Raw genomic sequence first — 23,372 nt, forward strand, 5'->3', positions numbered from 1 at the left:
GAATAACTTTTTACTTCCTTCTACCAACAAATCCAAGCAAACGGCACATGTTGAAATAACTTTTAAATTACAGGCCTAAGGGTTTATTCTGCTAACTATACTCTTTGGAATAGAAAATGCTCATATGGTATTGCAGCAATGAATTCTTCAACTGAGTGGCAGTCTGCTCTATCTCAGGTGCCTGATGCATTGTTCCTTGAGAAATGGAGACATATAGCAGCACTGGCAAAATATTTTGCTGTGAATACCTTCATGTTAATATTGATTCCTGGTAAATGCCTGGAAAAGCCCTTGTCATTTTATTGGCAAGATTTTATAAGTGATTTGCCACTGTCTCTTTTTTGGGAAAGAGGGCTTTTAATATATTCAGCATCCTAGGTTTGGGAACATAGGCAGTTTTTTAAGGCCTTACTCAGTGGTGGAATTCAAAACTTTTCACTACCAGTTCTGTGGTTGTTGCTTGGTGGGCATGGCAGGGGAAGGATAATGTAAAATCTCCATTCCGTCCCCACTCCTGGGGAAAGGTTACTGCAAAATCTCCATTCTCTCCCCACCCCACTAACCTGCTTTCCAGCTCTATTCTCCTGTGCAGGAGGCAGAGAATAGATGGGGGCAGGGCCAGTCAGAGGTGGTATTTGCCGGTTCTCCAAACTACTCAAAATTTCTGCTACCAGTTCTCCAGAATTGGTCAGAACCTGCTGAATACCACCTCTAGCCTTACCAAAACCTAACCATTCTAACCTCAGAAGGAAGATGTTCTATAGATCAGGGGCCACTTCAGAAAATGCCTGTTTTCTCATCCAGCTGATACTCTTTGACTGATGGGATCTGCGTCATGCCCATTCTGCTAGATCAGGTTGAATTGGTAGAGATTCTTGGAAAAAGGTGATCCCTCAGATAACCCAATCCCAAGCCATGTAAGGCTTACAAGTGACAGGGGGCACATTGAATTGCACTCAGAAATGCACCATGTCTGCCAGATGTGCAACATGTTCTTCACAGCAACCCTTTAGATAAATGTGAGTATTGCTCCCTTTGAGGTGGGACTGAGTCACCCAAAACAAGGCTGCTGGATAACTTGACAAATGCTATAGGGTGGAGAAACAGTTACATTTCACCATGAGGTAGCTTGTGTCTGATTGTCTTCATTCCCTGTCTTTCACCAGAGATGCCTTAAGTGTCTCTTATACACTCAAGTTCCCTCAATTCCCTCATATATCATGAAGAGCATCACAAATTCTGATCACTTGAGAAGCTGCTCAGGCAGGATTTGATCTAAATGCTTTGCTATTCCATGCAGCAACCAAGGCTTCAGTTGAACTGAGTAGCAGGTTTTTGGAATAACCCCAAGCCTCCCTCTGGAACCCAACTGAGTCCATTAGTCGCCTGAGTAAGCCAATCCAATAGGCCTGGCCTCACATGAGTGAACTATGGTAGGGGAGAACACTGCCATTGCTTTGACAGAAAAACCAAATTGGGTGTATTACCTATGAATTGGGCCCTGGATAATTTGAACCAGGACCATGGCTGCCATGGTGACCACAAACTTTGGAGCTACCTCTGACCCTTCATCTAGGGATGGCAGGTTGAAATCTCCCAGCAGTCCAGGAAACTCCATTGCCAGCCCAGCCACAGAATCAAGGTGGTCAGGAAGGGAGATTGCTAAGTAGGAGGGAGCCTGGTAGCATAGCAACAGCCCTAGATGACTTCTCCTGGTGCCCAACTTAAGAAACAGTGTCTCACCTACAGCAATCTGTGAGGCAAGACCCATGGATGCTTCCCAAGTATTTCAGACAATCACCACCACTACTCCAGCTCCCCTACCCTGGGTCTCAGCTGGTGCCCAATCCGAAAACCAACTGAGCATATCTCAGGGAGTGGGACTCAGCCCCCTTGTCCCAACCAAGCCTCAGTAATGTATGCTAGATCAGTCTTTCCCTGGACAATTAAGTTATAGATTAAAATGGATTTATTACACAGACTGATCTAGCATTCACCAGCAGTAACTGGCAGCTGCTTTGAAAGGGCCTTTGAAAGCCTGCCATCCAGGGTCTAAGTTTGAATCTGAGAAACTGGAATGTGCCATAGGCACAAGATACCTGCAGCTCGATCCCCTTGAGGAGTCTGTTTCTCAACTCTCACCATTATTTTGCCCACCACTATTGGAATCTTATAGCCTACTCCCATCCCTTCAGAGCTCTCCTCAGAGCTCTTTGTTCATAGCAATACATGTGCCAACCCTTGGCTCCCAACTCACAAACACAGAATTCCTGAGGGGCTTTTGCTACCCAAAGTGCTTCTGCCTGGCATTCAACACTTATGAGCAGTCGGAAAACTTACTCAGCCTTTCAATTATAATCCAACACCACTAGCTACCCAGTCAGTCTTTCATTGGACTGCTGAGCACCTAACTACACAAACTCTATCTCCCTTCCACCCAAAAAGTTGGGCTGCTCCACTCACTAAACTCTCTAACTAATATCAGCCCCAATCAATCTTCTTGCAGAGACCATTTGTTTTCCTGCCCAGTTTATAATTCCTGAATACACAAATTCATTTTACTGTCCTCCAGCTCAATTATAGAGTGGAGTCAAAATGGCTGGCAATTAGAAATGGCAAATTACAGAAAGACTTTGGCATGGGTGCTGCTCCCTCCAAAGTTGCAGAGGGTAGTTTCAAGAAGATTTCATGCATGAAATGACTATGCCTGCATAATAACGGGGAAGTGGAGTCTGCTGAGCATATCAATCTTCAATCTGTGCTGTACAGAAACAAGCATATTTTTATATCCTGATATTATCAAGACTGCCAGATATGCTCATCCGACATATTTGCAAATGTTCATTTCATGCTGGAGCTTTTAAAACTTGCCAAGAACTGTTTAAGAATAAAAAATGATAAATGTCGTACAGTCATATAGTTTATAAATTAAAACTAAATTAATATTGAATTTCTGAATAGTGATAGGCATATGGTTTATCCATTATAATTTTTGTTACATTTTATGGATTGTACAATATTAGCCTTATGTTATCTTATGCTGGTTTCCAGCCAAAGTAAAGATTGCTATACTATTATTTTTTATGCAATTATGGCTGCTGCAAATTCCTCTATGATGATGCTTCATCAACCACTTTACTAACATTTTGTATGAGAATTTCTCTTTAATACCTAATACATTTATTCTGTTCAGTAGCTAACACTGCTGTTACCTATACTGTCCTCATCATAAAGATAATTTGCATGGACTATAAGAATTAGTTTTCCTGAATACCTTTATTATTGATGGTTTTGGCAAAGTATATTATAATTGCACATGGACATACTCCTTTATGAAAAATGTATTTTGCAAATGCTTGGTTTTATCTGGTAATATAGATTTCCTCTTCTACAGAGATATAACAACAGTTTTGCATCTTAGGCAGTCCTCTTAATGTATGCAGTATAGGAAATCTGCAATGTTATGAATTCATCCATCCATAGTAGTTGTTCAATTCCTAATCTAGGTTTGTGTTGAACCTATTTCTGCAACAGGCAGCACAAAGGCTATATTTCAACCAGACAGAAAACAAAGCAAAGACGCCTTTTAGGTCTCAAAGGGCCACCAAAATAAAGATTTAAGATATATGTCAGCCAAAATTATCTCTTGACATCTTGATAAAAGCCCATCCACTTTTGCATCTTGCCAGTCTAAGGAAAATGCATGTGATATCAGTCACCATTATTAAATCCAGTAGGTCTCTTTTTAAAAACTTGTAGTGGATGACCATTTGAATTATGCCATGTAATGTTTTGCCCTTCCTTTACTGATCACAGGCCTGTTAATTCATTCTCCATGTTAACAGTAAGTGTTTTAAAGAAACTCTCATTCTATGAATGGGGTTTTAGTGCTGGTTTTTTGGCAAGTTGGTTTGTGTCATAAGATTAATTGCATGACCAGAAGGGAAAAGATACACCTCTCTTCTCTGTACACTGCGATATCATATCTGCAGGATCTAATTTCTAGGACTACCTTTAGCATCACATCTGGCCAGTGGTGGGCTGCTGCTGGCTCAGACCGGTTTTCCCACCCTGGTAGTTCTGACCACTGGCTGGGCCTGCCTACCTGCCCTGGTGCTATCCCGTCCTATATATCTGGCTCGCTTGCCCTGCCCATGCAGCCCAGCTACTTTTCACGCCTCGCCTACTCTACTCACTGCAGCTGCCACGCGCAGTGTTTTTGCAGCTGCGCATAAGCTCACATTTTCGGTTCTGCACTGGGCAAACCAGTTGTTACAATATGTGCAGGCTACCTCTGCATCTGGCGTGGTTTTAGGACTTGAATGCATTTTAGCTCTAATGTGTAATATTTATATGTTGTAGTCAGTGTTACAATTAGCAAACTTAATTCCTGAGACTCCAGCAAAGATTTGAGGAAAGGAAGAATCAATTCTGCAGGCAGATTCTTTCCCATAACCAGATGAATGTTAGATGTTAAATCTAACCGGCCAGCTATTAGACTTTCCTTCAGAATCTTGGTTTTGACTTCAAAAAAAGTCAGGTTTTTTTTTCATTATATTTGAGAATGTTCAGCTTCAGCATGACTGAGAAACAAATTTCAGATGAATGGATAGAGTGAAATAATAAGAGTATATAAATAGGTTTTCTTCTTCTTCTTCTTCTTCTCTTGGGGAAACTTTTAAGAGTCAAAAAAACAGTTTACTTCTTCAGCCCAGTGGAAATTCTGTGTACGTACCTTAGTTTCCCATAACTATGCCTTGAAAAGCAATACAGAATAGAAAATCACTGCAAATGTGCATTCCTTCTTTAGGGAATATATAAAAATACATCACTTTCACAAGGTACATAATATATTAGGAGTTTATTGGGATAAAATGGATGCAGACAGAACAAATGACCTTTAACATAATTGGACAGAGATGGTAGGCTGAACAAAATTGTTTATTATTATGCAATCCGAAGCAGTACTGCTATTCTTCTTTATTCAAGACCAATACAAGTTACTAAGGCTGAAAATGTCAATGCTGAGAATACAAGTATTAGTAGTATTACATATATAACATCTCCATGTTGTCAGCAGAACACAGCTATAGATATTAGAGCAAAACTGATGGTAGAACAGAAGGAGAAGCCTGACAAGGGTAAAGAAAAAAATATCACTGATATCAAAGTGCACAGAGCTTCTATCTCTTAAGCAAAGTACAAAAATAAATAACTATAATGAATCCACATATTTATTTATAAATGCTTTGAGATGCAATAACATTTTATTTTGTTTTGACATTTGCATGGTGTTCTGCACTTATAAAAATTTTCCCCTTCTATGTAATTATTTGATAAAGGGAGTCTCCCTTTAATCTCAGGCTCGAAAATAGTTTTTTTTTTTTAAACAGAAAAGCTGGGAAGTGTATAAGAGTTCTTTAAAATACCTTTTTCTGTCAGTTTTCATTGTACTTTTTTTTTTGCCAGAACAATTAAACTGACCAACTAAGGAATTTTGAATTAAAAGTATTTTCTTTAAGGTTAATGTATAAAGTATTTAATAATGAATATTCCAATACTGAACACTTCAGCTTCCCAAGTGATCTATTTTAAAAAAAGACTTTTTTTACAATGTTTGAATTCCAGGTATCCTTCCCATAAATAATCTTTCTTCTACCCACTCCAACCTATCTGCAATATTTCTAGAAGGCTTTATATCACTCTGACCTGGACAGTCCAAGTTGTTTGTCCACATTGTTTGCTGATATACATAATTGGGCGTTGGTTCTTACCTGATACGCCCCTTCTCGGCGAGCCGCGAGGAGCATCCAGAGACTGGGATGTGCTTCTGAGTCCTCTTCTTGCAGGCTGAGCTTTAGATGAGGAAACGCTCCGCCCCCTCACGTGGTATCGCGCAGCGTCTCCCCAGTTTTTGCGATAACGAGAAGAGAGGTTATTAATTCTATCTAATCTACTATTGGCTCCTTGGCTGAAGCAAGATTCCCCACCAGACGGAGAAATTAGGGTGGGGCTGGATGCTCCTCGCGGCTCGCCGAGAAGGGCGTATCAGGTAAGAACCAACGCCCATTCTCCTCGAGCCGCTCGGAGCATCCAGAGACTGGGACATACCAAAGCTGGGCTGTCCTACGGGTGGGACTCCGTCTGGCCCGAAGGCCCCTCCGGATCACTGATGACCCTCTGTAAGACCCGTCGGCCAAAGAGGCCTCCGCTGAGGCGTACGTATCTATTTTATAATGTCTGATAAACGGGGACGGAGAGGTCCAGGTGGCTGCCCGACAAATGTCAGCGATGGGGGCTTGCGTGGCCCAGGCCGCCGAGGTGGCTGCACTTCTGGTGGAATGGGCGGTTATTCCACCCGGAGCGGGCAGAGAATGGGAAAGGTAGCACCTCGCAATAGTAGCCCTGATCCAGCGACTGATGGTGGAAGGAGAAACCTTAAGCCCCAGTGACCTGGGTTGAAAGGATAGGAAGAGGGATTCCGACCTTCGCATGGATTGAGTGCGCTTAATATATATACGCAAGGCCCTTCTAACATCTAGGTGTGCCAGAGGACCTCCCTGCCCTGGAGGCCTAGGGCAAAAATTTGGTAGAACCAGTTCCTGTGACCTATGGAAGGGAGAGTTAACTTTGGGTAGGAATGTGGGGTCAGGACGAAGGACCACCCGATCAGCGTGGAATACACATAGATCGCTCCTAACTGACAAAGCTGCTATTTCCGAAACTCGGCGAGCAGAAGTAATAGCTACTAGAAAAACTACCTTAAAGGTGAGAAACTGAAGGGATGACTCCCTCAAAGGTTCGAACGGGGACGTGTGAGAGAAAGCGAGGACCTTGTTGAGGTCCCATGTGGGGAACCTGTGAACAGTGGGAGGGCACAGGTTGGTGGCACCCCTAAGGAAAGATCTAATTCGGGGTGATGAGAAAGGGAACCGTAGTTATCACAGGAGACCACGGTTGAGAGGGCAGAAACTTGCCGTCTCAGGGTGTTAGGTGCGAGCCCCTTACGAAGGCCTTCCTGAAGAAAATCTAGGATCTGAGCCACAGAGGGAGAGAGGGATCAACCTGAGACCCGCTACACCACTTGCAGAACCCTTCCAAGTGGCATCGTAAATTCGTGTAGTGGAAGGTCGCCTAGCGGCCAAAATAGTGTCGATGACTTGACTCGAGAGATTCTCACTAGTCAGACGGATCCGCTCAACCTCCAGACGGCTAACTGGAGCCATTGAGGCTCCGGATGCAGAAGGGGCCCCTGAGAGAGGGAGACCCTGTCCGGGGATCCTCCATGGGGCGCTACCGATAAATGCGGAGATCCGCAAACCACGGTCGCCTGGGCCAATAGGGAGCCACCAGGAGAAGGTCTGCCCTCTCCTGAAGAAGTTTCTGTATTACTCTGGGAACTAACGGGAGCGGAGGGAAGGCATATAGGAGCCCTGGGGGCCATGGGCAGCGCAGAGCATTGTGATTCTCCGACCGGTGAGATGGATACCGGGAGAAGAACCGTGGAAGCTGGGTGTTGGACGGGGAGGCGAAGAGATCCACCACCGGAAGGCCGAATATTCTGGACGCTTCCTCGAATAGGGATGGATGGAGACGCCATTCTGCCTGGTCCACCGTGGCCCTGCTCAGCCAGTCCGCCTGAGTATTGTCTACTCCGGAGATGTGTTCGGCTTTTAGTGATAGGAGGTTGGATTCTGCCCAGCGGCAAAGGCGCTCGGCTTCCCTCATTAACTGGATGGACTGGGTGCCGCCTTGCCTGTTGATATGGGCCTTGGCCGTGACGTTGTCCGTGAGAACGAGGACGTGATGTTTGCGGATCTGAGGAAAACTGCGCAGGGGCCAGATGGACAGCGTGAAGCTCTAGCCAATTGATGCTGCACCTTTGCTCGGACGGCGACCATCTGCCCTGTGCCGAGAGCGAGTCGAGATGAGCGCCCCAACCGGACAGGCTTGCGTCCGTAGTGACGGTGAGTCGTTGAGGTTCCGCGAAGAGGTGGCCTCTGTTGATGGCGGGATTGGTCCACCATAGAAGAGACGTGAGGACCCTTGGAGGGACCCTGACTCTGGCCTTCGAGTTGCTTCTTCCGGATCGTTGGAATGGGAGCAGGAACCACTGGAGGGATCTGCTGTGTAGACGGGCCCAGGGAATAATAGAGATGCATGACACCATTTTGCCCAACAATTTAGAGAGGTCCAGTAAGGCCACCCTCCTTGAACGCCTGATCTGTTTGACCAGGGCTTGAATGCTAAGGAACCTCTCCTGGGAGAGGAAAACTCTTTGAGAAACCGAATCAATTATGGCGCCCAAGTGGTTGATTCGGGTGGAAGGGTAAGTTGGCTCTTTTGCCAATTGACTAGAAACCCGTGTGCCTGTAAGGTGGAGAGGGTGACCCTGGTATCCCTGACTGCCTGGGATTTGGACGGGATAGAATAAGGATATCGTCCAAGTAGCAGTGGAGGCGGACAGGAACGCTCCTGAGATGAGCCGCCAGAGCCGCCAGGACCTTGGTGAAGGTCCGGGGGCGAGGCCAGTCCAAAGGGAAGGGCCACGTATTGATAATGAAGGCTATTATGACAGAACCTGAGGAATTTGAAATGGGAAGGCCTGATTGGAATATGGAGGTATGCCTCCGAAAGATCTATGGAAGATAACCAGTCTCCCGCCTGGTGCCTAAAAGAATTGATTGCAAAGTGTGCATTTTGAATCTACGCTGGATAAGGTGACGGTTGAGCTGTTTCAAGTCCAGGATGGCTCTCCAACCCCCAGAGTGATTGGGCACCACAAAGAGATGGGAGTAAAACCCCTTTCCTCTCTGATCCGGAGGGACAGGTTGAATGGCCTGGATGTCAAGAAGATGATGGATGGCTGCATCCATTAGTGCACGTTGGAGGGATCCCTTGAGGAGGGGGAGGGAAGAAACAATCAGGGGAGCGGACCTGAACTCCAGGGCGAGGCCAAACCTGATTGTGTCCCTAACCCATGCATCGGATGTGGATATGTCCCATTGGGCGGCGAAGTGGCTGAGGCGGCCGCCAACGGGGGGAGGAAGAGGCTCTACCTTCTGCGGTAGGGCCTTCCTCCCGATCCCCGAAAGGGTCTCTTGTAGCCGCCACCGCGTCTGGATCTGTCACCCGGTCCGTGCGGTCCTGGGATCGGAAGGAAGGGGTCTAGGGTATCTGGGCGGGAAGGGGGTTGGTAGAAGGGGCGTGGAAAGCTCCTCCGAAAGGGCTGAGAGCCCCTGGCCTCCGATCTTCGAAAAAGGGAGGGCAGATACTTTCTCTTACTGCGGCCCTCGACCAGCAGTGGTTCCAAAGCTGGGCCAAACAGTTTATCTCCCGTAATGGGAGCAGTGGCCAGCTTGACCTTATTCTTTACGTCCGCCTGCCAGTGTTTGAGCCATAGCATGCGTCTAGCCGTGACATGCGACGTGATGGCCCTGGAAGAAAATTTTACCGACTGGTAAGTGGCGTCAGCCGAGAACTCGGCTGCAGCCACTAACCGCTATATCCTGGTGAGCTCTGAGATTGGAAGCAGGGATGTGGTCCTTGAGCTGACGTAGCCAGCGGATAGAGGACCTCGTGAAAATGAGGCGGCCGTAGCTGATTTAATGGCCCAGGCGTCAGATAGGTGAGCCCTGCGTGCGCCTGCTCCGCCCGCCTGTCCTCAGGTTTCAAGGCCTCTAGGGCCTCACTAGGGGTAGAGGAGGAGGCTAGACCCACAATGGGGTCATCAACCTCCGGGATAATTAGGAGATTAGACAGAGCGAATCGAGATTAAAGAATCTCTTGTCTTGGCTAGAGGGAGTGGGAGGGGTCCCTGAGGAGGTAAGTTGCTTCGCTACCAGATCTACGAAGATGGGAGGGGATGGGATGACCTCAGCTTCCACCACTGGTTGGGTGAAAATGGAGTCTTCCGGGCCCTCTGGGACAGGGGGTTTCTGCAGTGGACTGGGAAAGAAGGCCAGAGACATTCTTGGCCTTAAGGAGGAGGGACTTGAACATATGCGGTTTGAACAGCCCCCAAAGGAGGGTTGGTCGGGAGAAGGATCCTCGTCCTCCGACATCTCCCCCTCCATGATGTCAGCCTCTAAGAGGGGTTCACTGTAGCGGGAGGATCCCATCCGGGAATCCTCTTCCTCTTCCCTGAAATCCCCAAAGTCCCCTTCCTCCTCCACCTGGGCCCCAATCGGAGGAGGGCTGTCCCTCTGAGAGAGTACCTGATCAACTGGGGGAACGGTTGTGGAAGGGATCTGATTGATATCGAGTCGTGCTCGGAGGCTCGCGGAGAGAAGCCTGATCTTGTCATGTGTTGTAGTCCTCTGCTATGCCCTGGCGGATGGCTGATTCCATCCAAGCCCTGATGTGAGGTGGAACCTCGGAGGTAGAGGGTTCATCGTGGCGCAGACCAGCGGCTGTGGGTGTAAAGGTGGCTTCGGGGTCCGTCTGGTCGGAGGTCCGGGGTCGGAAGACCCTGAAGCGAACTGCGCCTAGGTAGGGAAGAGGGGTCTGAGGGGAGAGATTGAGCAGAGGTAGAAGGGTTTGGAGGAGGAGGTATTGACGGCTCCGAGCGGGACTCCCTTGAACGTCGGTCAAACTCTTTTTCCAACGCTTTGTGGCGCCTTAAGGCGTCACGTTGGGCGGCCTTGGAAGGTTCCTTGTCCTGTCTAGAGCCCTTAGGTTCCTTGTCCTGCCTGCGCAAGTAGTGGGACTTTGCCTTAGCCTTCAAAGAAGGACGTTTGGAGGGATTGTCGTCTGCCATGTTAGATACAATTACTAGCAAAGGCGGTTGGCTCGCCCAGATCAGGCCTGGATGAGGCCGGGTGAAGGTGAAGCTGGCCCTCTCCCCTTTTGGAATTTGTTGTGTACAGAGATAACAGTAAGGTATCTAAGAAATATAGTATGTACAGAAAAATAGATACTCTAATTGTAATTCTTCCTTATCCTTTTGATTGATTTTTATCTTTATTATGCTTTTGTACCAAATGTATATACAGGTTATCCGTATATATTTATATATCTACGAAAAATATTATTGTACAAGACAAAAATTATTATTATAATTATTATTATTATTATTTTTTTTTTTAATATATTCCTTTTGTATATGTATTAAGTATATATATATATAGATAGATTTTTTTTTTTTTTTTTTTTAAACAGTAACCGTAACAGTGAGAACTTCGTATATCTCAGTACAGGCCAATCAGTCAAATAAACACCTGAGGCCTATGGTAGAAGAAAGAGCCTCTGGCAGCAGGCCTCCAGACAAGAAAAATAAAACCGGAGGGGGCTGCAACTTCGCCCCAAAAACGGGCTGCGGGAGGCCAACAAGTAATACAAGGGCCAGCCAGGTGGAAGAAATGGGCAGCTAAGCTTTGACCCAAGGCCTGGGGCTCCAATTCACCGCAGCTAAGAAATTCAAAATGGCGCCCGACCACGATGCGGAGCCAAAATGGCGGCCGCAAGCTGAACCGTCGGGACGCCGGGACGGAAGGGAGGGCTTTGCTGGTCAGCTCAGCGCCTAGGGCCCTAGGGCGATGACCCTCCCGATCGGTGTTTAAGGTGGGGGAATCCAGCAGTAAAGGAAAACGCGTGCCACGAGGCAACGGGGAGGCAGCGAAGCGATCTGATAAGGGTGGGGGTCGCGCTGCTCGCTGCTCGAACCCGCAGCCTTGCCCCCAAGGACGGGGAAAAATTTTCCCTTAAGTCCAGACCCTTTGCGCAGGAGGAGGAAGGAAAAGCAAACCTTATCAAGACGAGAGGGTTGTAATAGGAAAGAAATGTGCGATCAGCCAAGGAGCTCTCTGAAAACACAGCCTGACTCTTCGAGGCTGAGCAAAAGACTGGGAGACGCTGCGCGATACCACGTGAGGGGCGGAGCGTTTCTCATCTAAAGCTCAGCCTGCAAGAAGAGGACTCAGAAGCACATCCCAGTCTCTGGATGCTCCGAGCGGCTCGAGGGAGAATAAAGAATTTAGGAGCCACCAGCATACGCCAATGATTCTTAACTGATAAAGCTCAATAAAGACTCATTAGGTTTATGTAACAGAGATTATGAAAACCTCAGTTTTGTCATGGCCAGCTTTGATGTGGGAAACATTTGTTGTTGTAATATCTGGCAAGTCCAATTATCTGGCAAGTGCACAAATTAGCCTTTTGGTTACTATTGTATAGATAGTATTTCTTCCATTAGAACCTGAAGTAACACCCTTCTATAATGCAGCATCATATTGGATTCTGAAGCAGCATGCCATATTCTATCCAAGGTACAGTTTTTGAACTTTACCTCTGCCAACATCATGGTTAGAGCAGAAATGAGTATCTGTGAGCAAGATCAAACTTCATAAATCCACTCAATGTGGATTTGAATTCAGATGCTAATTGTATTTGACAACTTTGTTCATAGGTTCAGCAAAAGTTGTCAAATTTTATTTTTATCATTTGTGACTTACGTTCCATACTGTCCACATCATTTAAAGGCAAGTGCCATTCTTTTGAACTGAATCTATTTCTTTGGAGTCAGAAGAGGAAGTCATGCTCTGTTCATATACAAACCAAGGAAATTAAAATATGTGGATTTAAACTGCTTTAGCCTCATCATTTTTCAGTGTGCAGGAGTTGGTGATCCCAGGAAAACATGCAGCTGCTCTACAGAATTGCAGACAGCTGCTGCATTTGTGCCCCTAAGAATTGCAAAGCATCCTTTTGGAATCAAATACAAAATTTTATACCAGTCTATATGAACAATCCATTCTTTGCTGGAGAGACATTTTTATGGTGTGTGCGTGTGTGCATATGTTTGTGTGTGCACACACAGGCTTGTGAAAGATAAAGCAGTTATTTCCTCAATTCAGTTTTTTTTTTGGGGGGGGGGGCATCTATAGTATTCACACTAGTGGTAATTAAAGAAATTTTAAGCAGGTCTTTCTAAAACAAAAAAATGAAGAGCTACCGCAACTCCTGCGAAGGAGATAAGTGGTTTTAAAATTTTGATAAATATATTTTATTTAGTTAAAGCTCCATGGTAATTGGGAGACTTCAAGATAGACCGTGATAGATATGAACTATTGATTCATTGTTTATAAAGTTAGTTTTGCAGGTGAGATGCATGGTTCACTCTTGTTGCAACTTGTTTTCCCATTAGTACCATACACATTGCTGTAAGCTTTTTAAGCACTGTCTTATTGACATTTTTCTGTGGCTGGAAAATGAAATTTAAATCACAGCTTTGGATCTGTGTTCCCTTATTCTTTCCTACTCAGTTGTTTCAAAGTATACATTGTGTGCATAGCAGTTTGGTTACACTAGTGATTGAATTTTTGGATTCTGTATATGATTTGGCTGATTCTTGGCACTGGAATGGTTTTTCAGGCTTCCCTTTGACTTTTCCCTGGGGGGGAAAATATCAGGATAATGTTGAATTCAGTGAGATGTGAATTTATTATCCTTGAATAACAACAGGTCATTTAGTGATTGTTTAAAGTTACAACGGCACTGAAAAAAAAGTGACTTAAGACCATTTTTTTACACTTACAACCTTTGTAGCACCACCATGATCATGTGATCAAAATTCAGATTTTTTTTTTAACTGGTTCATACTTATGATCACTGCTGTGCCCCAAAGTCATATGATCAACTTTTGTGACCTTCTGACAGACAAAATCAACGGGGAAGCTAAGATTCACTTAAAAACCAGGTTACAAACTCATCAACTGCAGTGATTCACTGAACAACTGTGACAAGAAAGATAATAAAGTGGAGCAAATCTCGCTTAAGAAATGTCTCACTTAACAATGGAAATTTTGGGCTCAATTGAAGACTACCTCAACTGAAGACTACCTGTAACCAGTTAACTATGGAGAGAGTTCCAAAATATTTGTGGGCTTTCAATAAGGGGGAGGTAGAGACTAGATCTATAACATTATGGTACCTTGGGATCAGCAGATAATAAGGGATTATCTTCTACTTGGTTAGAGGTCAGCAGAATTGTCAGAGCTGTTTGTTATCCTATCCTATTCCTGCATGGGTGGTGATTTGCTTTTTACTTTGGCTGCATAGGATTGCTAATACACGTAGTCCTAGACTTAGACCACAGTTGAGCCCAAACTTTCTGTTGCTAAGCAAGACAGTTGTGAAATGAACCCCTGCCCCCATTTTACAATGTTTCTTGCCACAGTTATTAAGTAAATCTCTTCAGTTGTTAAGTTGATAACATGGTTGTAAAGTTAATCTGGCTTTCCCATTGACTTTACTTGATAACAGATAACAGATAATCAGAGTTGGAAGGGACCTTGTAGGTCATCTTGTCCAACCCCCCACCCAGGTGGGAGACCCTACACCATTTCTGACAAATGGCAGTCCAATCTCTTCTTGAAAGTCTCAAGTGATGACACTCCCACAGCTTCTGAGGGCAACTGTTTCATTAGTTGATTGTTCTCATTGTCAGAAAGTTCCTCCTTATTTCCAGGTTAAATCTCTCCTTGTTCAGTTTCCATCCATTGTTCCTTGTCTGGCCTACAGGTGCTTTAGAAAATAGCTTGACCCCTTCCTCTCTGTGGCAGCCCCTCAAATATTGAAAGACCGCTATCATGTCTCCCCTGGTCCTTCTCTTTACTAGACTAGCCAAGCCCAGTTCCTGTAACCGCTTGTAAGAAGGTCGCAAAATGATCCTGGGACACCACAACTGTCATAAATATGAGTCAGTTGCCAAGCATCTGAATTTTGATCACATGCCCATAAGGATGTTGCAACAGTTGTAAATGTGAAAAAGTCACTTTTTTCAGTGTCGTCATAACTTCAGTCACTAAATGAACTGTTCTAAGTTGAGGACAACCTGTATGTTTCTTGAGCATTTTATCAAAATATAAAGAACATGGGATATGCTGTGCTAATTTTATCTTATAAGAGAAATTATACATACTAACAGAATTTTAAAACAAAGTTCTTGTTTCAGGGCAGATGGTAATCTCTTAAATGAAATCCATCTCAAGAAAAGATTGTTATTTTGTTACATTTGTGTACTGGGCCTTGAATTTTCTTCCTTTCCCTCTGTCTCTTTCTCTCCCTCTTGGTGAAGATTAACAGCAGATCAGAAAATTGTTTTGTAGTTTCCCAATGATCCAATAGCTGAATGATAAAGGACTAGGGGGGAAAGTAACTAGGTACATTTTTGTACAAAAGACCTTACATTTGGGGTGTGTATTTGTAATGAAAAGGTAATTTCAGGCCTATGCATCTTTTCCAATTTGGAATAAACTCAACCATGTTTTTGGGCATGCTGTTGAATTTTGTCCATATATAGGACAATACTTATTATGCTGTATCATTTGCCCATTTGTTAAACTGATACACCATAATAAGTATTCAAAGAAATAGACTTCAACATTTTAAAAAAATGTATTTAGTATCATTTTTATTAGTAGCATTCACACATTAGGTGAACATGACAGTAGGATGTTTCCATGGCTCATCAGATTCTTTACACAGAAAATAATATAGAAATAAAAAGATCTCTGAAGTGCTATCACCGGGAAGTCTCACAACGGACCCACTGCAAAATTCTCCATATGAATCCTTTTAAAACACAAATTGCTAACATTGTTTCAGTGGAAGCATTATAAAGGAAAGACAAATATGACATCTTGTGCAGAATGCTATGATAAGGGTTGAGGATCCAGTATCACTGCAAAAACAATGCCTGCTTCAGGAAGATAGATGGTTTGCCTGTGGAGGGGGAAAAAAGCAATTAGGGAAACAACCTATTTACAGAAAGTCAATGTATGATCTCTCCGGTACTCTACACCAGTGTTATAGTCCAATGACAAGTATAATGCTTTGGCCAAATAGACCCATTTAACTAATTCCTTAGCTATTGTAATACAATTTCTTTTGCCCTATTCTCCTTAGCGTGTCTAGTCCATTGCAACCCTATTGATTTGGTGGAGTGCTGGTCTCTACATCTTTGTTGTTGTTGTTCGTTGCAAAGTCGTGTCTGACCCATCGCGACCCCGTGGGCAATGTTCCTGCAGGCCTTCCTCCATCTTCTGGAGTCCATTTAAGCTCACGCCAACTGCTTCAGTGACTCCATCCAGCCACCTCATTCTCTGTCGTCCCCTTCTTCTATTGCCCTTAATCTTTCCCAGCATCTCTTCTCCAGTGAGTCCTCTGCATCTTATGTCCCTAAAAAACTTGTTTATCCCCTCCAATTAGTCTGACCCAGACTCAGATTTCTTTATGTATCATTGGGACCAGAATTGGATACAATATGCCATGTGTGCCCAATATTAATGCAGTATAGGACAGTAATATTACTTCTCATGATCTTAATGCTATCCCTGTTAATTCAGCCTAGGACCAGGAGACTTCGATCCCTTTCGCAGGCATTATTGTTAAGCCATGTGCTACCTATTCTGTACATGTGCATTTGATTTTTCCTGCCTAAATGCAGGGCTTACTTTTCTTTCCATTGAACTGCATCTTGTTGCCCAATGCTCAAGTGTCAAGATCCTTCTGAATCCTACATCTACCTTCCAAAGTGTTAGTATTTCCCCTGAGCTTGGTGACATTGCAAATTTGATGAGCTCCTCTTCTGTCCCCTCATCTAGATCATGTATGAAGATTTTGAAGAATATTGGCTCCGATACAAAACTTTCAGGTACCCCACTGCATGCTTCCCTCCAATGTAATTCCATCAGGAGTGGGATTCTACCAGTTCATACCGGTTCAGGCAAACCAGATATTAAATTTACATCTGGTTCGCCAAACCGGTATTTAAACTGACTGGCTGGCTCCGCCCACCCCACCCTGCCCCTCCTAGAAGTCTCCAAGTTGCCCATTTTCGATGCAGGTAAGTGCAGGATCTGCACAGAGGCTCTGAGAAGAGGAAAAACGGGCCTTTTGGAAGTCTGGAAACGGGCCTGTTTCCAGCTTCCAGAGGACCTCCAGAGCCGAGGGGAGGCTGTTTTCACCCTCCCAGAGGCCTGAGGGAAGCCTCTGGACCCTTGGGAAGATGAAAAACAGCACTCCCAGAAGTTCCAGTAGGCCACACCAACCATGGCCATGCCAACCCAGCAACTGGGGAGCGAACCGATTCCTGGGAGTTTTGAATTCCACCCCTGAATTCCATTGAGGATCACACACAGAGTATGGTTGGTTAGCCAACCATAAATCCATCCAACAGAAGTATTGTCTATCCCCACATTGTTCTATCTTATCAAGGAGTAGGCCGTGATCTAGTTTATCAAATGTCTAATAATAATTCTATCCACAGCATTTCCTTGATCCAAAAGGCAATAAGGCTTGTTTGGCATGATTTGCTTTTAACAAACCCATATTAGTAATCACCTTGTTCATTTCCAGATGCTCACAAATCTGCTGCTTGGTTTTCTTTTCCGAAATTTTCCCAGGTATTGATGTCAAGCTGATTGTTCTGTAGTTTCCCGAGTCCAATTTCTCTCCTTTTTGAAGATTAGGACCATATCAGCGCTTTTCTAGGCCTCTGGCAGTTTCCTCATGCTCCAGGAGCTCCGAAAGATTTTATTCAGTAGTTCTGAATAAAAAAAAAAGAATAAAATCTCATCTGCCAGCTCCTTCGGGACCTTGGGATATAAACCATCTGGTAATCATGTAATCATGATAATCATGTAATATAGTCATCAATACATTATCCTACAGCAAAAGTCCTTGAAGGCATGTACAATAAAAGTGACAATAAAATAATAATGAATTAAAGCAATGATTAAAACCTACATAGCAGTGGAAATGCAAAAAAAAATTGAAAAGATTCAGGAATTTTTTTTAAAAAAGCTAAAAAAGAGGTAATTACTTAAAACATTCAACAAGTTTTTGCCTAATCTCACATTGCCTGTATGTGTGAGCACTTGGAACAGGTCTTTGTTGATCTTCTCAATTTCAGATAGTACACAACATAGGAAGTAGTTGGCCTTCACATTCCCAAGATCTAAAGAAATACAGTATAGTCAATGCCAACAGGCTGAATTCATCCTGAAAATCAGCTGAGAAATGATAAATCTGATGTTATATCATAATATTCTAATATCCAATTCTGGTCACTATTTTTTGTATGAACTGAACTTTCATACAAAATCATTCTCAAAGTCAGTCCTTGAAAAATGAATTTTAATCATTCTAGTAGGAGATTACTAAGATGTAGATCAATAAAGATAGGCTTTCTTTACTTGATTTACCATCCAAACTGGTAAAAGGCAACTCTTTGGCAAAGGGTGCTGGTGTGACTCTAGGGACAATAAAGTATGTATCAACAATCCCAAGTTATGAATGTGGTCCTTTAGGAGGAGTAGAACCCTTCCAGAATATGCTAAACTCTTCATGCAGGCAGATGACTCACCAGGGAGCACTTCTGTCTTGCATGGTTTGAACTGCAGATTACTGACCCTCCTCCAGACGATTACAGCAACCAGACTTTGGTTAAGCATTTCCACTACCTCACCTGGATGAGATAAAAATGAGAGACCAATTGTTAAGATTTCAGTGGAGCTATGTCCTGGGATTGAAAGAGTAAGCAGAGTAAGAAGTACAACATACTCTGCGGTACAGTGGAATGCAAGGTAAACCTCTTGGAAACTTCCCAGTGAGGAACCAGCAGAAACATAAAGGATCAACAGCAGAAGAGTAGGAATGATGCAGGATAAGAATGTATTAGACTCTTATCTTTTTTCCTACAAGTTCCCTCCTCCTCTCCTGATCCCTCACCTCCATGTCTTCTTTTGGAGGCAAGCTTTTATTGAGATAATTGGGGAAATGCTCCTCTGTCTCATTTAGTCCCAAGAAGCCAAAATGTGATATTGCGAGGAATAAGACACCATAAGCTACTTAATGTCACCCAAGCAGATGTCTGCTTGAACAGTTAGGATTTCTTTTTGCTGTCCTCCCCACCTCTTTTGACTAGTTCCATGTACAGCAGAACCTCTGGTCACGAACATTCTGACCATGACCAAATCGGGTTCTGACCCAAAAATTCACACAAGATTTTTTTTTTTTTTTCATGGCTGATTTTCCCTTCCACGCCAACTTTTTTTTGGCAAGCGCCAAATTTCCAAAATTAGGTTCGGGTCACGACCAAATCGGGTTGCAACCAAAGTTATGGAACGAATTACGATTGTGACCAGAGGTTCTACTGTATCTTCCAAATCTTGGTTTTCCAATCTTCATTAACAAATTAAGGAATGAACCAAAAAAGGGAAGTCCATCCTGCCATCAATTAGCTTTCAATATTTGAGAAGCAGTAGAAATGGTTGCAGTGAAATGTCTGGAATCCCTTTGATAAATGCATTGATGTATCTGGGAAGAAACTACATTTGATGTTTAAAGGCCATTGTCTCACCTTTGCCAACACCTCCTGCTACCTCTCAGTTTTCTCCCTCATTTAAGAAAGTACAGCATGGGGTGGGGTGGGGAGTGGAATCCATAAATCCTAATATCTTCTGCTGTTAGTCTTGGATGGAATAGTAGAGATCAGGATTGTTCTATCTGGTTCCAGAATTCTCCTTTTTTTGTTTTTTACTGGTAACTTTTCAGCAAAATACCTGTCACCAGAATTTCCATTTATATGTTCAATGGTATTTGTTTGATTTATCTTTTCTTATTTATCTTATTTGTTTGATTTATCCTTTCCCATATTTTCTCCATGAGCTCAAGGCAATACAGCTAAATCTCTTTTCTTCAAATTTCTCCCAGAATTAAACTACTACCAAATTCACTTAGTGAATTTCCATGCTTGAAAGTGGGCTGGAACTGGGATCTCCTACTCTAATTTTAACCATGACCATGTCAGCACTCTAGATATTAGAGCAAATAGATTTTTTCTATCCTGAAAAGCCATTTGTCCTAATATCTGAAATGAATCTTTCATACCAGTCTTACGTGTTATTATTGGTATGCTATGGTTGATTATAAGTTGCCCACCCTTGTTATAAAGGATATTTTCAACTGTTTTTAGAATTCTAATGAGATATTAGATATAGCAATTATGCCAACTCCCAGCACTGTAAATGGTGCCCAGAAGACAAAGGGGAACTTAGGCAGATGCAGGAATACTTGTGTAACTTGTTCTATAAAGTCATTCTTCAACATCTCCTCACTTAACACTCATTCTGTAATATATTGTTGGTCCAGAAAAATCAACACCTCCTGTAAAGCAGTAGTTAAGATTTCTTTCCTATATGAAGTAAACTATAAGGAAGATTTGTAAGGCTTGTCTTTTGCCAATTTTGTACACATCATGAATAATCCCCAAGCATTACAGTAGTATAATCCTTTTTCAATAACATTCACCTTTTAACTCTTCTACAATTAATCAGAGGAAGAAAAAAGAGACAACTTATACTTTGATCCCATTATGAAAACTTAGTCTGAATGAAGTTGGCAGACTTAAGCATGCATATTTATACACAAAATTCAGAGATTGAATTTCTGCCTCAAGACATACACAGAGGAGGATCTCGCTGAAGAAAGGTGGGAGAGAGCGTATTTGTCAGTTCTGCTTTAAACTTCTAGATGAACTCCCACATTGTTTCAAGGACTCCACTAACTCCAGAAAGCCATTTCTCAGCGAGACATTTGGAGCAGTGGTGGGATTCAATTTTTTTTACTACCGGTTCTGTGGGCATGGCTAGGGGCCACATGACTAGGTGGGTGTACCTTTTTTTTTGCTTTTTGTAGCATTCCCCCCAATTTTTGGGCCTTCTGGGCCTCAGGAAAGCCTCCTGGGGGGGGTGCATTTTTGCTTCCCGAAGGCTTCCCTAGGGCTCAGGAAGGTAGAAAACTCAGGAAGGTAGCACCCCACCCCCCATGCTTCATTTTGGGGCCTCCCTGGGGCCCAGGGAAGCATCCTGGGCAAAGCAATAAGTAAGCGAGGGGCGTCCCGGCACAGCTGATCGTAGGAACAGCTGATTGTCAGGAGAGGAAAAAAAGAAATACCTTAAGGAATGACTGGGCGGGCTAGCATCAGGCAGGCTGGTTGAGCGAGCATCGGGCAGGCGGGGCAAGCGAGCAACCAAGGACCAGGTCAGGGACGTGGCCAGCCAGAAGTTACTACCGGTTCAGCAACCCACACCATATCCTTGCTTCCGGTTCAGTTGAACCAGTACAAACTGGCTGAATACCACCACTGATTTGGAGAAGACTTTTGAGAATATCATCAATAGCCAAGAAAACAAACAAAGGAATCGTGGAAGAATATGGTCACAAATGACTAGGCTCATATTGTCGTATTTTGGATAGATAATACAAAGACCCAGTTTCCTTGAAAATTCCATAGTTCTAGGCAAGGAATGAAAGTGAAGAAAACGATATTCAGCAACAAGGGAGATGAACTCAGTGATAGCAATGATGGATACCCCAGTGTATGGCCAGGTGAGGAACAGATCATCCTGGAGACAATCTAACTATGGGATTACTAGGCATCAGCATTGACTTGATGATATGAATCAGTCAATCAAGGAAAGGAAAGAATTGATGAAAATAATCTCTCTTACTTCCTCCAGCAGGAACATTGTCTAAAAAGGTTTAGCTCATACTAAAATAGAAAACATTATTTGTGGAAAGAAAATACACTTTAAAACCTCTTACATTATGCTCCCAATTTATTTGAAATCAGTCATTCATTTTAGATCTAAAAATCCATTTTTTTACATTTCAGAAGAAAGTATTTGTCTTTGGAACTGTGTACTTGAAAACACAAGAAACCCATTTGAAAATAAGTCTTAGATAGTACATATCTAATTAAGTAACATTCTGAAACACACTGAAACACATTATTTCATAAGTTCTTTAATGGCAGGTGAATAAAATTATAACATTTTAATACAAGTAGTTCTTGACTTACAGCAGTTCGTTTAGTGACTGTTCAAAGTTACAGCACTGAAAAAAGTGAATGATGACTGTTTTTCACATTTATGACAGTTGCAGCATCTCCAAGGTCCTGTGATCAAAATTCAGATGCTTGGCAATTGGTTCATATTTATGACAGTTGTGGTGTCTCAGAGTCATGTAATCAACTTTTGCGAACTTCTGATGAGCAAAGTCAATGGGGAAGCCAGATTCACTTAACAACCGAGTTACTAACTTAACTACAATGATTCACTTAACAACAGTGGCAAGAAAAGTTGTAAAATAGGGCAAAACTCACTTAACAAATGTCTTACTTATTGACATAAATTTTGGGCTCAATTTTGGTCATAAGTCAGGGACTACCTGTAGTTTTCAGTAAATCAGACAATAATAAAGATTATTCAATGACAATATGTTATACTGAAACCTACTTAATCATTTTACTTAATTTGCCTTCTATGCTAGGCCATAATATTTGGCCATGAGAAACAGAAGATACTATTGGAATGTGTACAGTGTTTTCCTCCCTCTTGTCCCTACTCCATCCAGTAAGCAGCAACTGGCTATCCCTGATATCAGTAGCATAACATGGAGGTCATTGTTGGAGGTTGCGGCTTTGAGAAAAGACAACTTGCATGATGTCACTATAGAGATGTTCCCTGGAGTTCAGGATGTTGTACATGGAAGCTTATTTTTGTGGGGTCCCACAGCAATCCCCACTAAATAGATTGGGCTGAGTGGTACTAGGTGCCCTTCATTTACAAAACATGCTTTAATTCTAAATAGTTATTTGGGCTGTTAGCTTCCTGGTTCAAATCCAACCACTTCAGTGCCTCCATCCAATCATTTGATTAGATTTCTGTGGCAAGCAATCTTGACACATAATCAAATACTGTATCCCTGACTATTATATATTTAATTATGTTTATATCCTTCCATATTTTAATGTGTATGGATCATTAAATGTCCCACAATAAAGGACATTTGTATATAACATTTGAGTAGAAATGTAACGTTCATAATACTGTTTGAAAAACTAGCCTTTTATTGTGTTATGCTAAGAAAGTGTGAATGTATTGTAGTCTAGCCAAAGCAAAGCAAGTTTAACATTTATTTTGATGGCATAGATAAACTTTTGATTAATTTAACTTCCACTGAGATACCATATACACTAACCTTACATTTCAGAACAGCAGTCAAGGAATTATATATTGTACCCAAGTGATCCATCCATGTGAGAAGATCAGAGAGCCTCAATCATGCTATAGGCAGTGCTTGTAACCTTATCCCAGGGTCTCATTGCACCTAGTATTCTAAGTGTCAAATGAAGGTAGCACAGCACAGCTGAAGTAATGACAAACCATCTTCATAAAAAACAGAATGTGTGTAAGGCACACGATTTTGAATAATTGTCTTTACATGAAAAATGGTAGGATCTGGACAAAGTCAGAAAACACAAGTTTGTGCCTTAGCTAGGAAACTGTAAGGCAATGAATGATCTG

General features: G+C 43.0%; 1 protein-coding gene and 1 long non-coding RNA gene across 10 annotated transcripts in view; one reads left to right on the forward strand and one right to left on the reverse strand.

Annotated features, from left to right (window-relative positions):
- RUNX2 (RUNX family transcription factor 2) overlaps positions 1-23,372 on the forward strand; it is a 252,820-nt gene that overhangs the window by 50,615 nt on the left and 178,833 nt on the right. The gene's annotated exons all lie outside the window — the stretch shown is intronic.
- LOC113422634 (uncharacterized) lies at positions 15,389-19,052 on the reverse strand. Its single transcript, XR_003372282.2, has 3 exons — positions 18,368-19,052; positions 17,344-17,548; positions 15,389-15,723 (listed from the first exon to the last, which is right to left on the reverse strand). It is a non-coding gene; the product is annotated as an uncharacterized LOC113422634 (long non-coding RNA).

This window comes from Notechis scutatus, chromosome 1 (assembly GCF_049901735.1).
Source record: "Notechis scutatus isolate UNSWTSFEM ecotype Mainland chromosome 1, rNotScu1.2, whole genome shotgun sequence".
Taxonomy (NCBI): Eukaryota; Metazoa; Chordata; class Lepidosauria; order Squamata; family Elapidae; genus Notechis; species Notechis scutatus.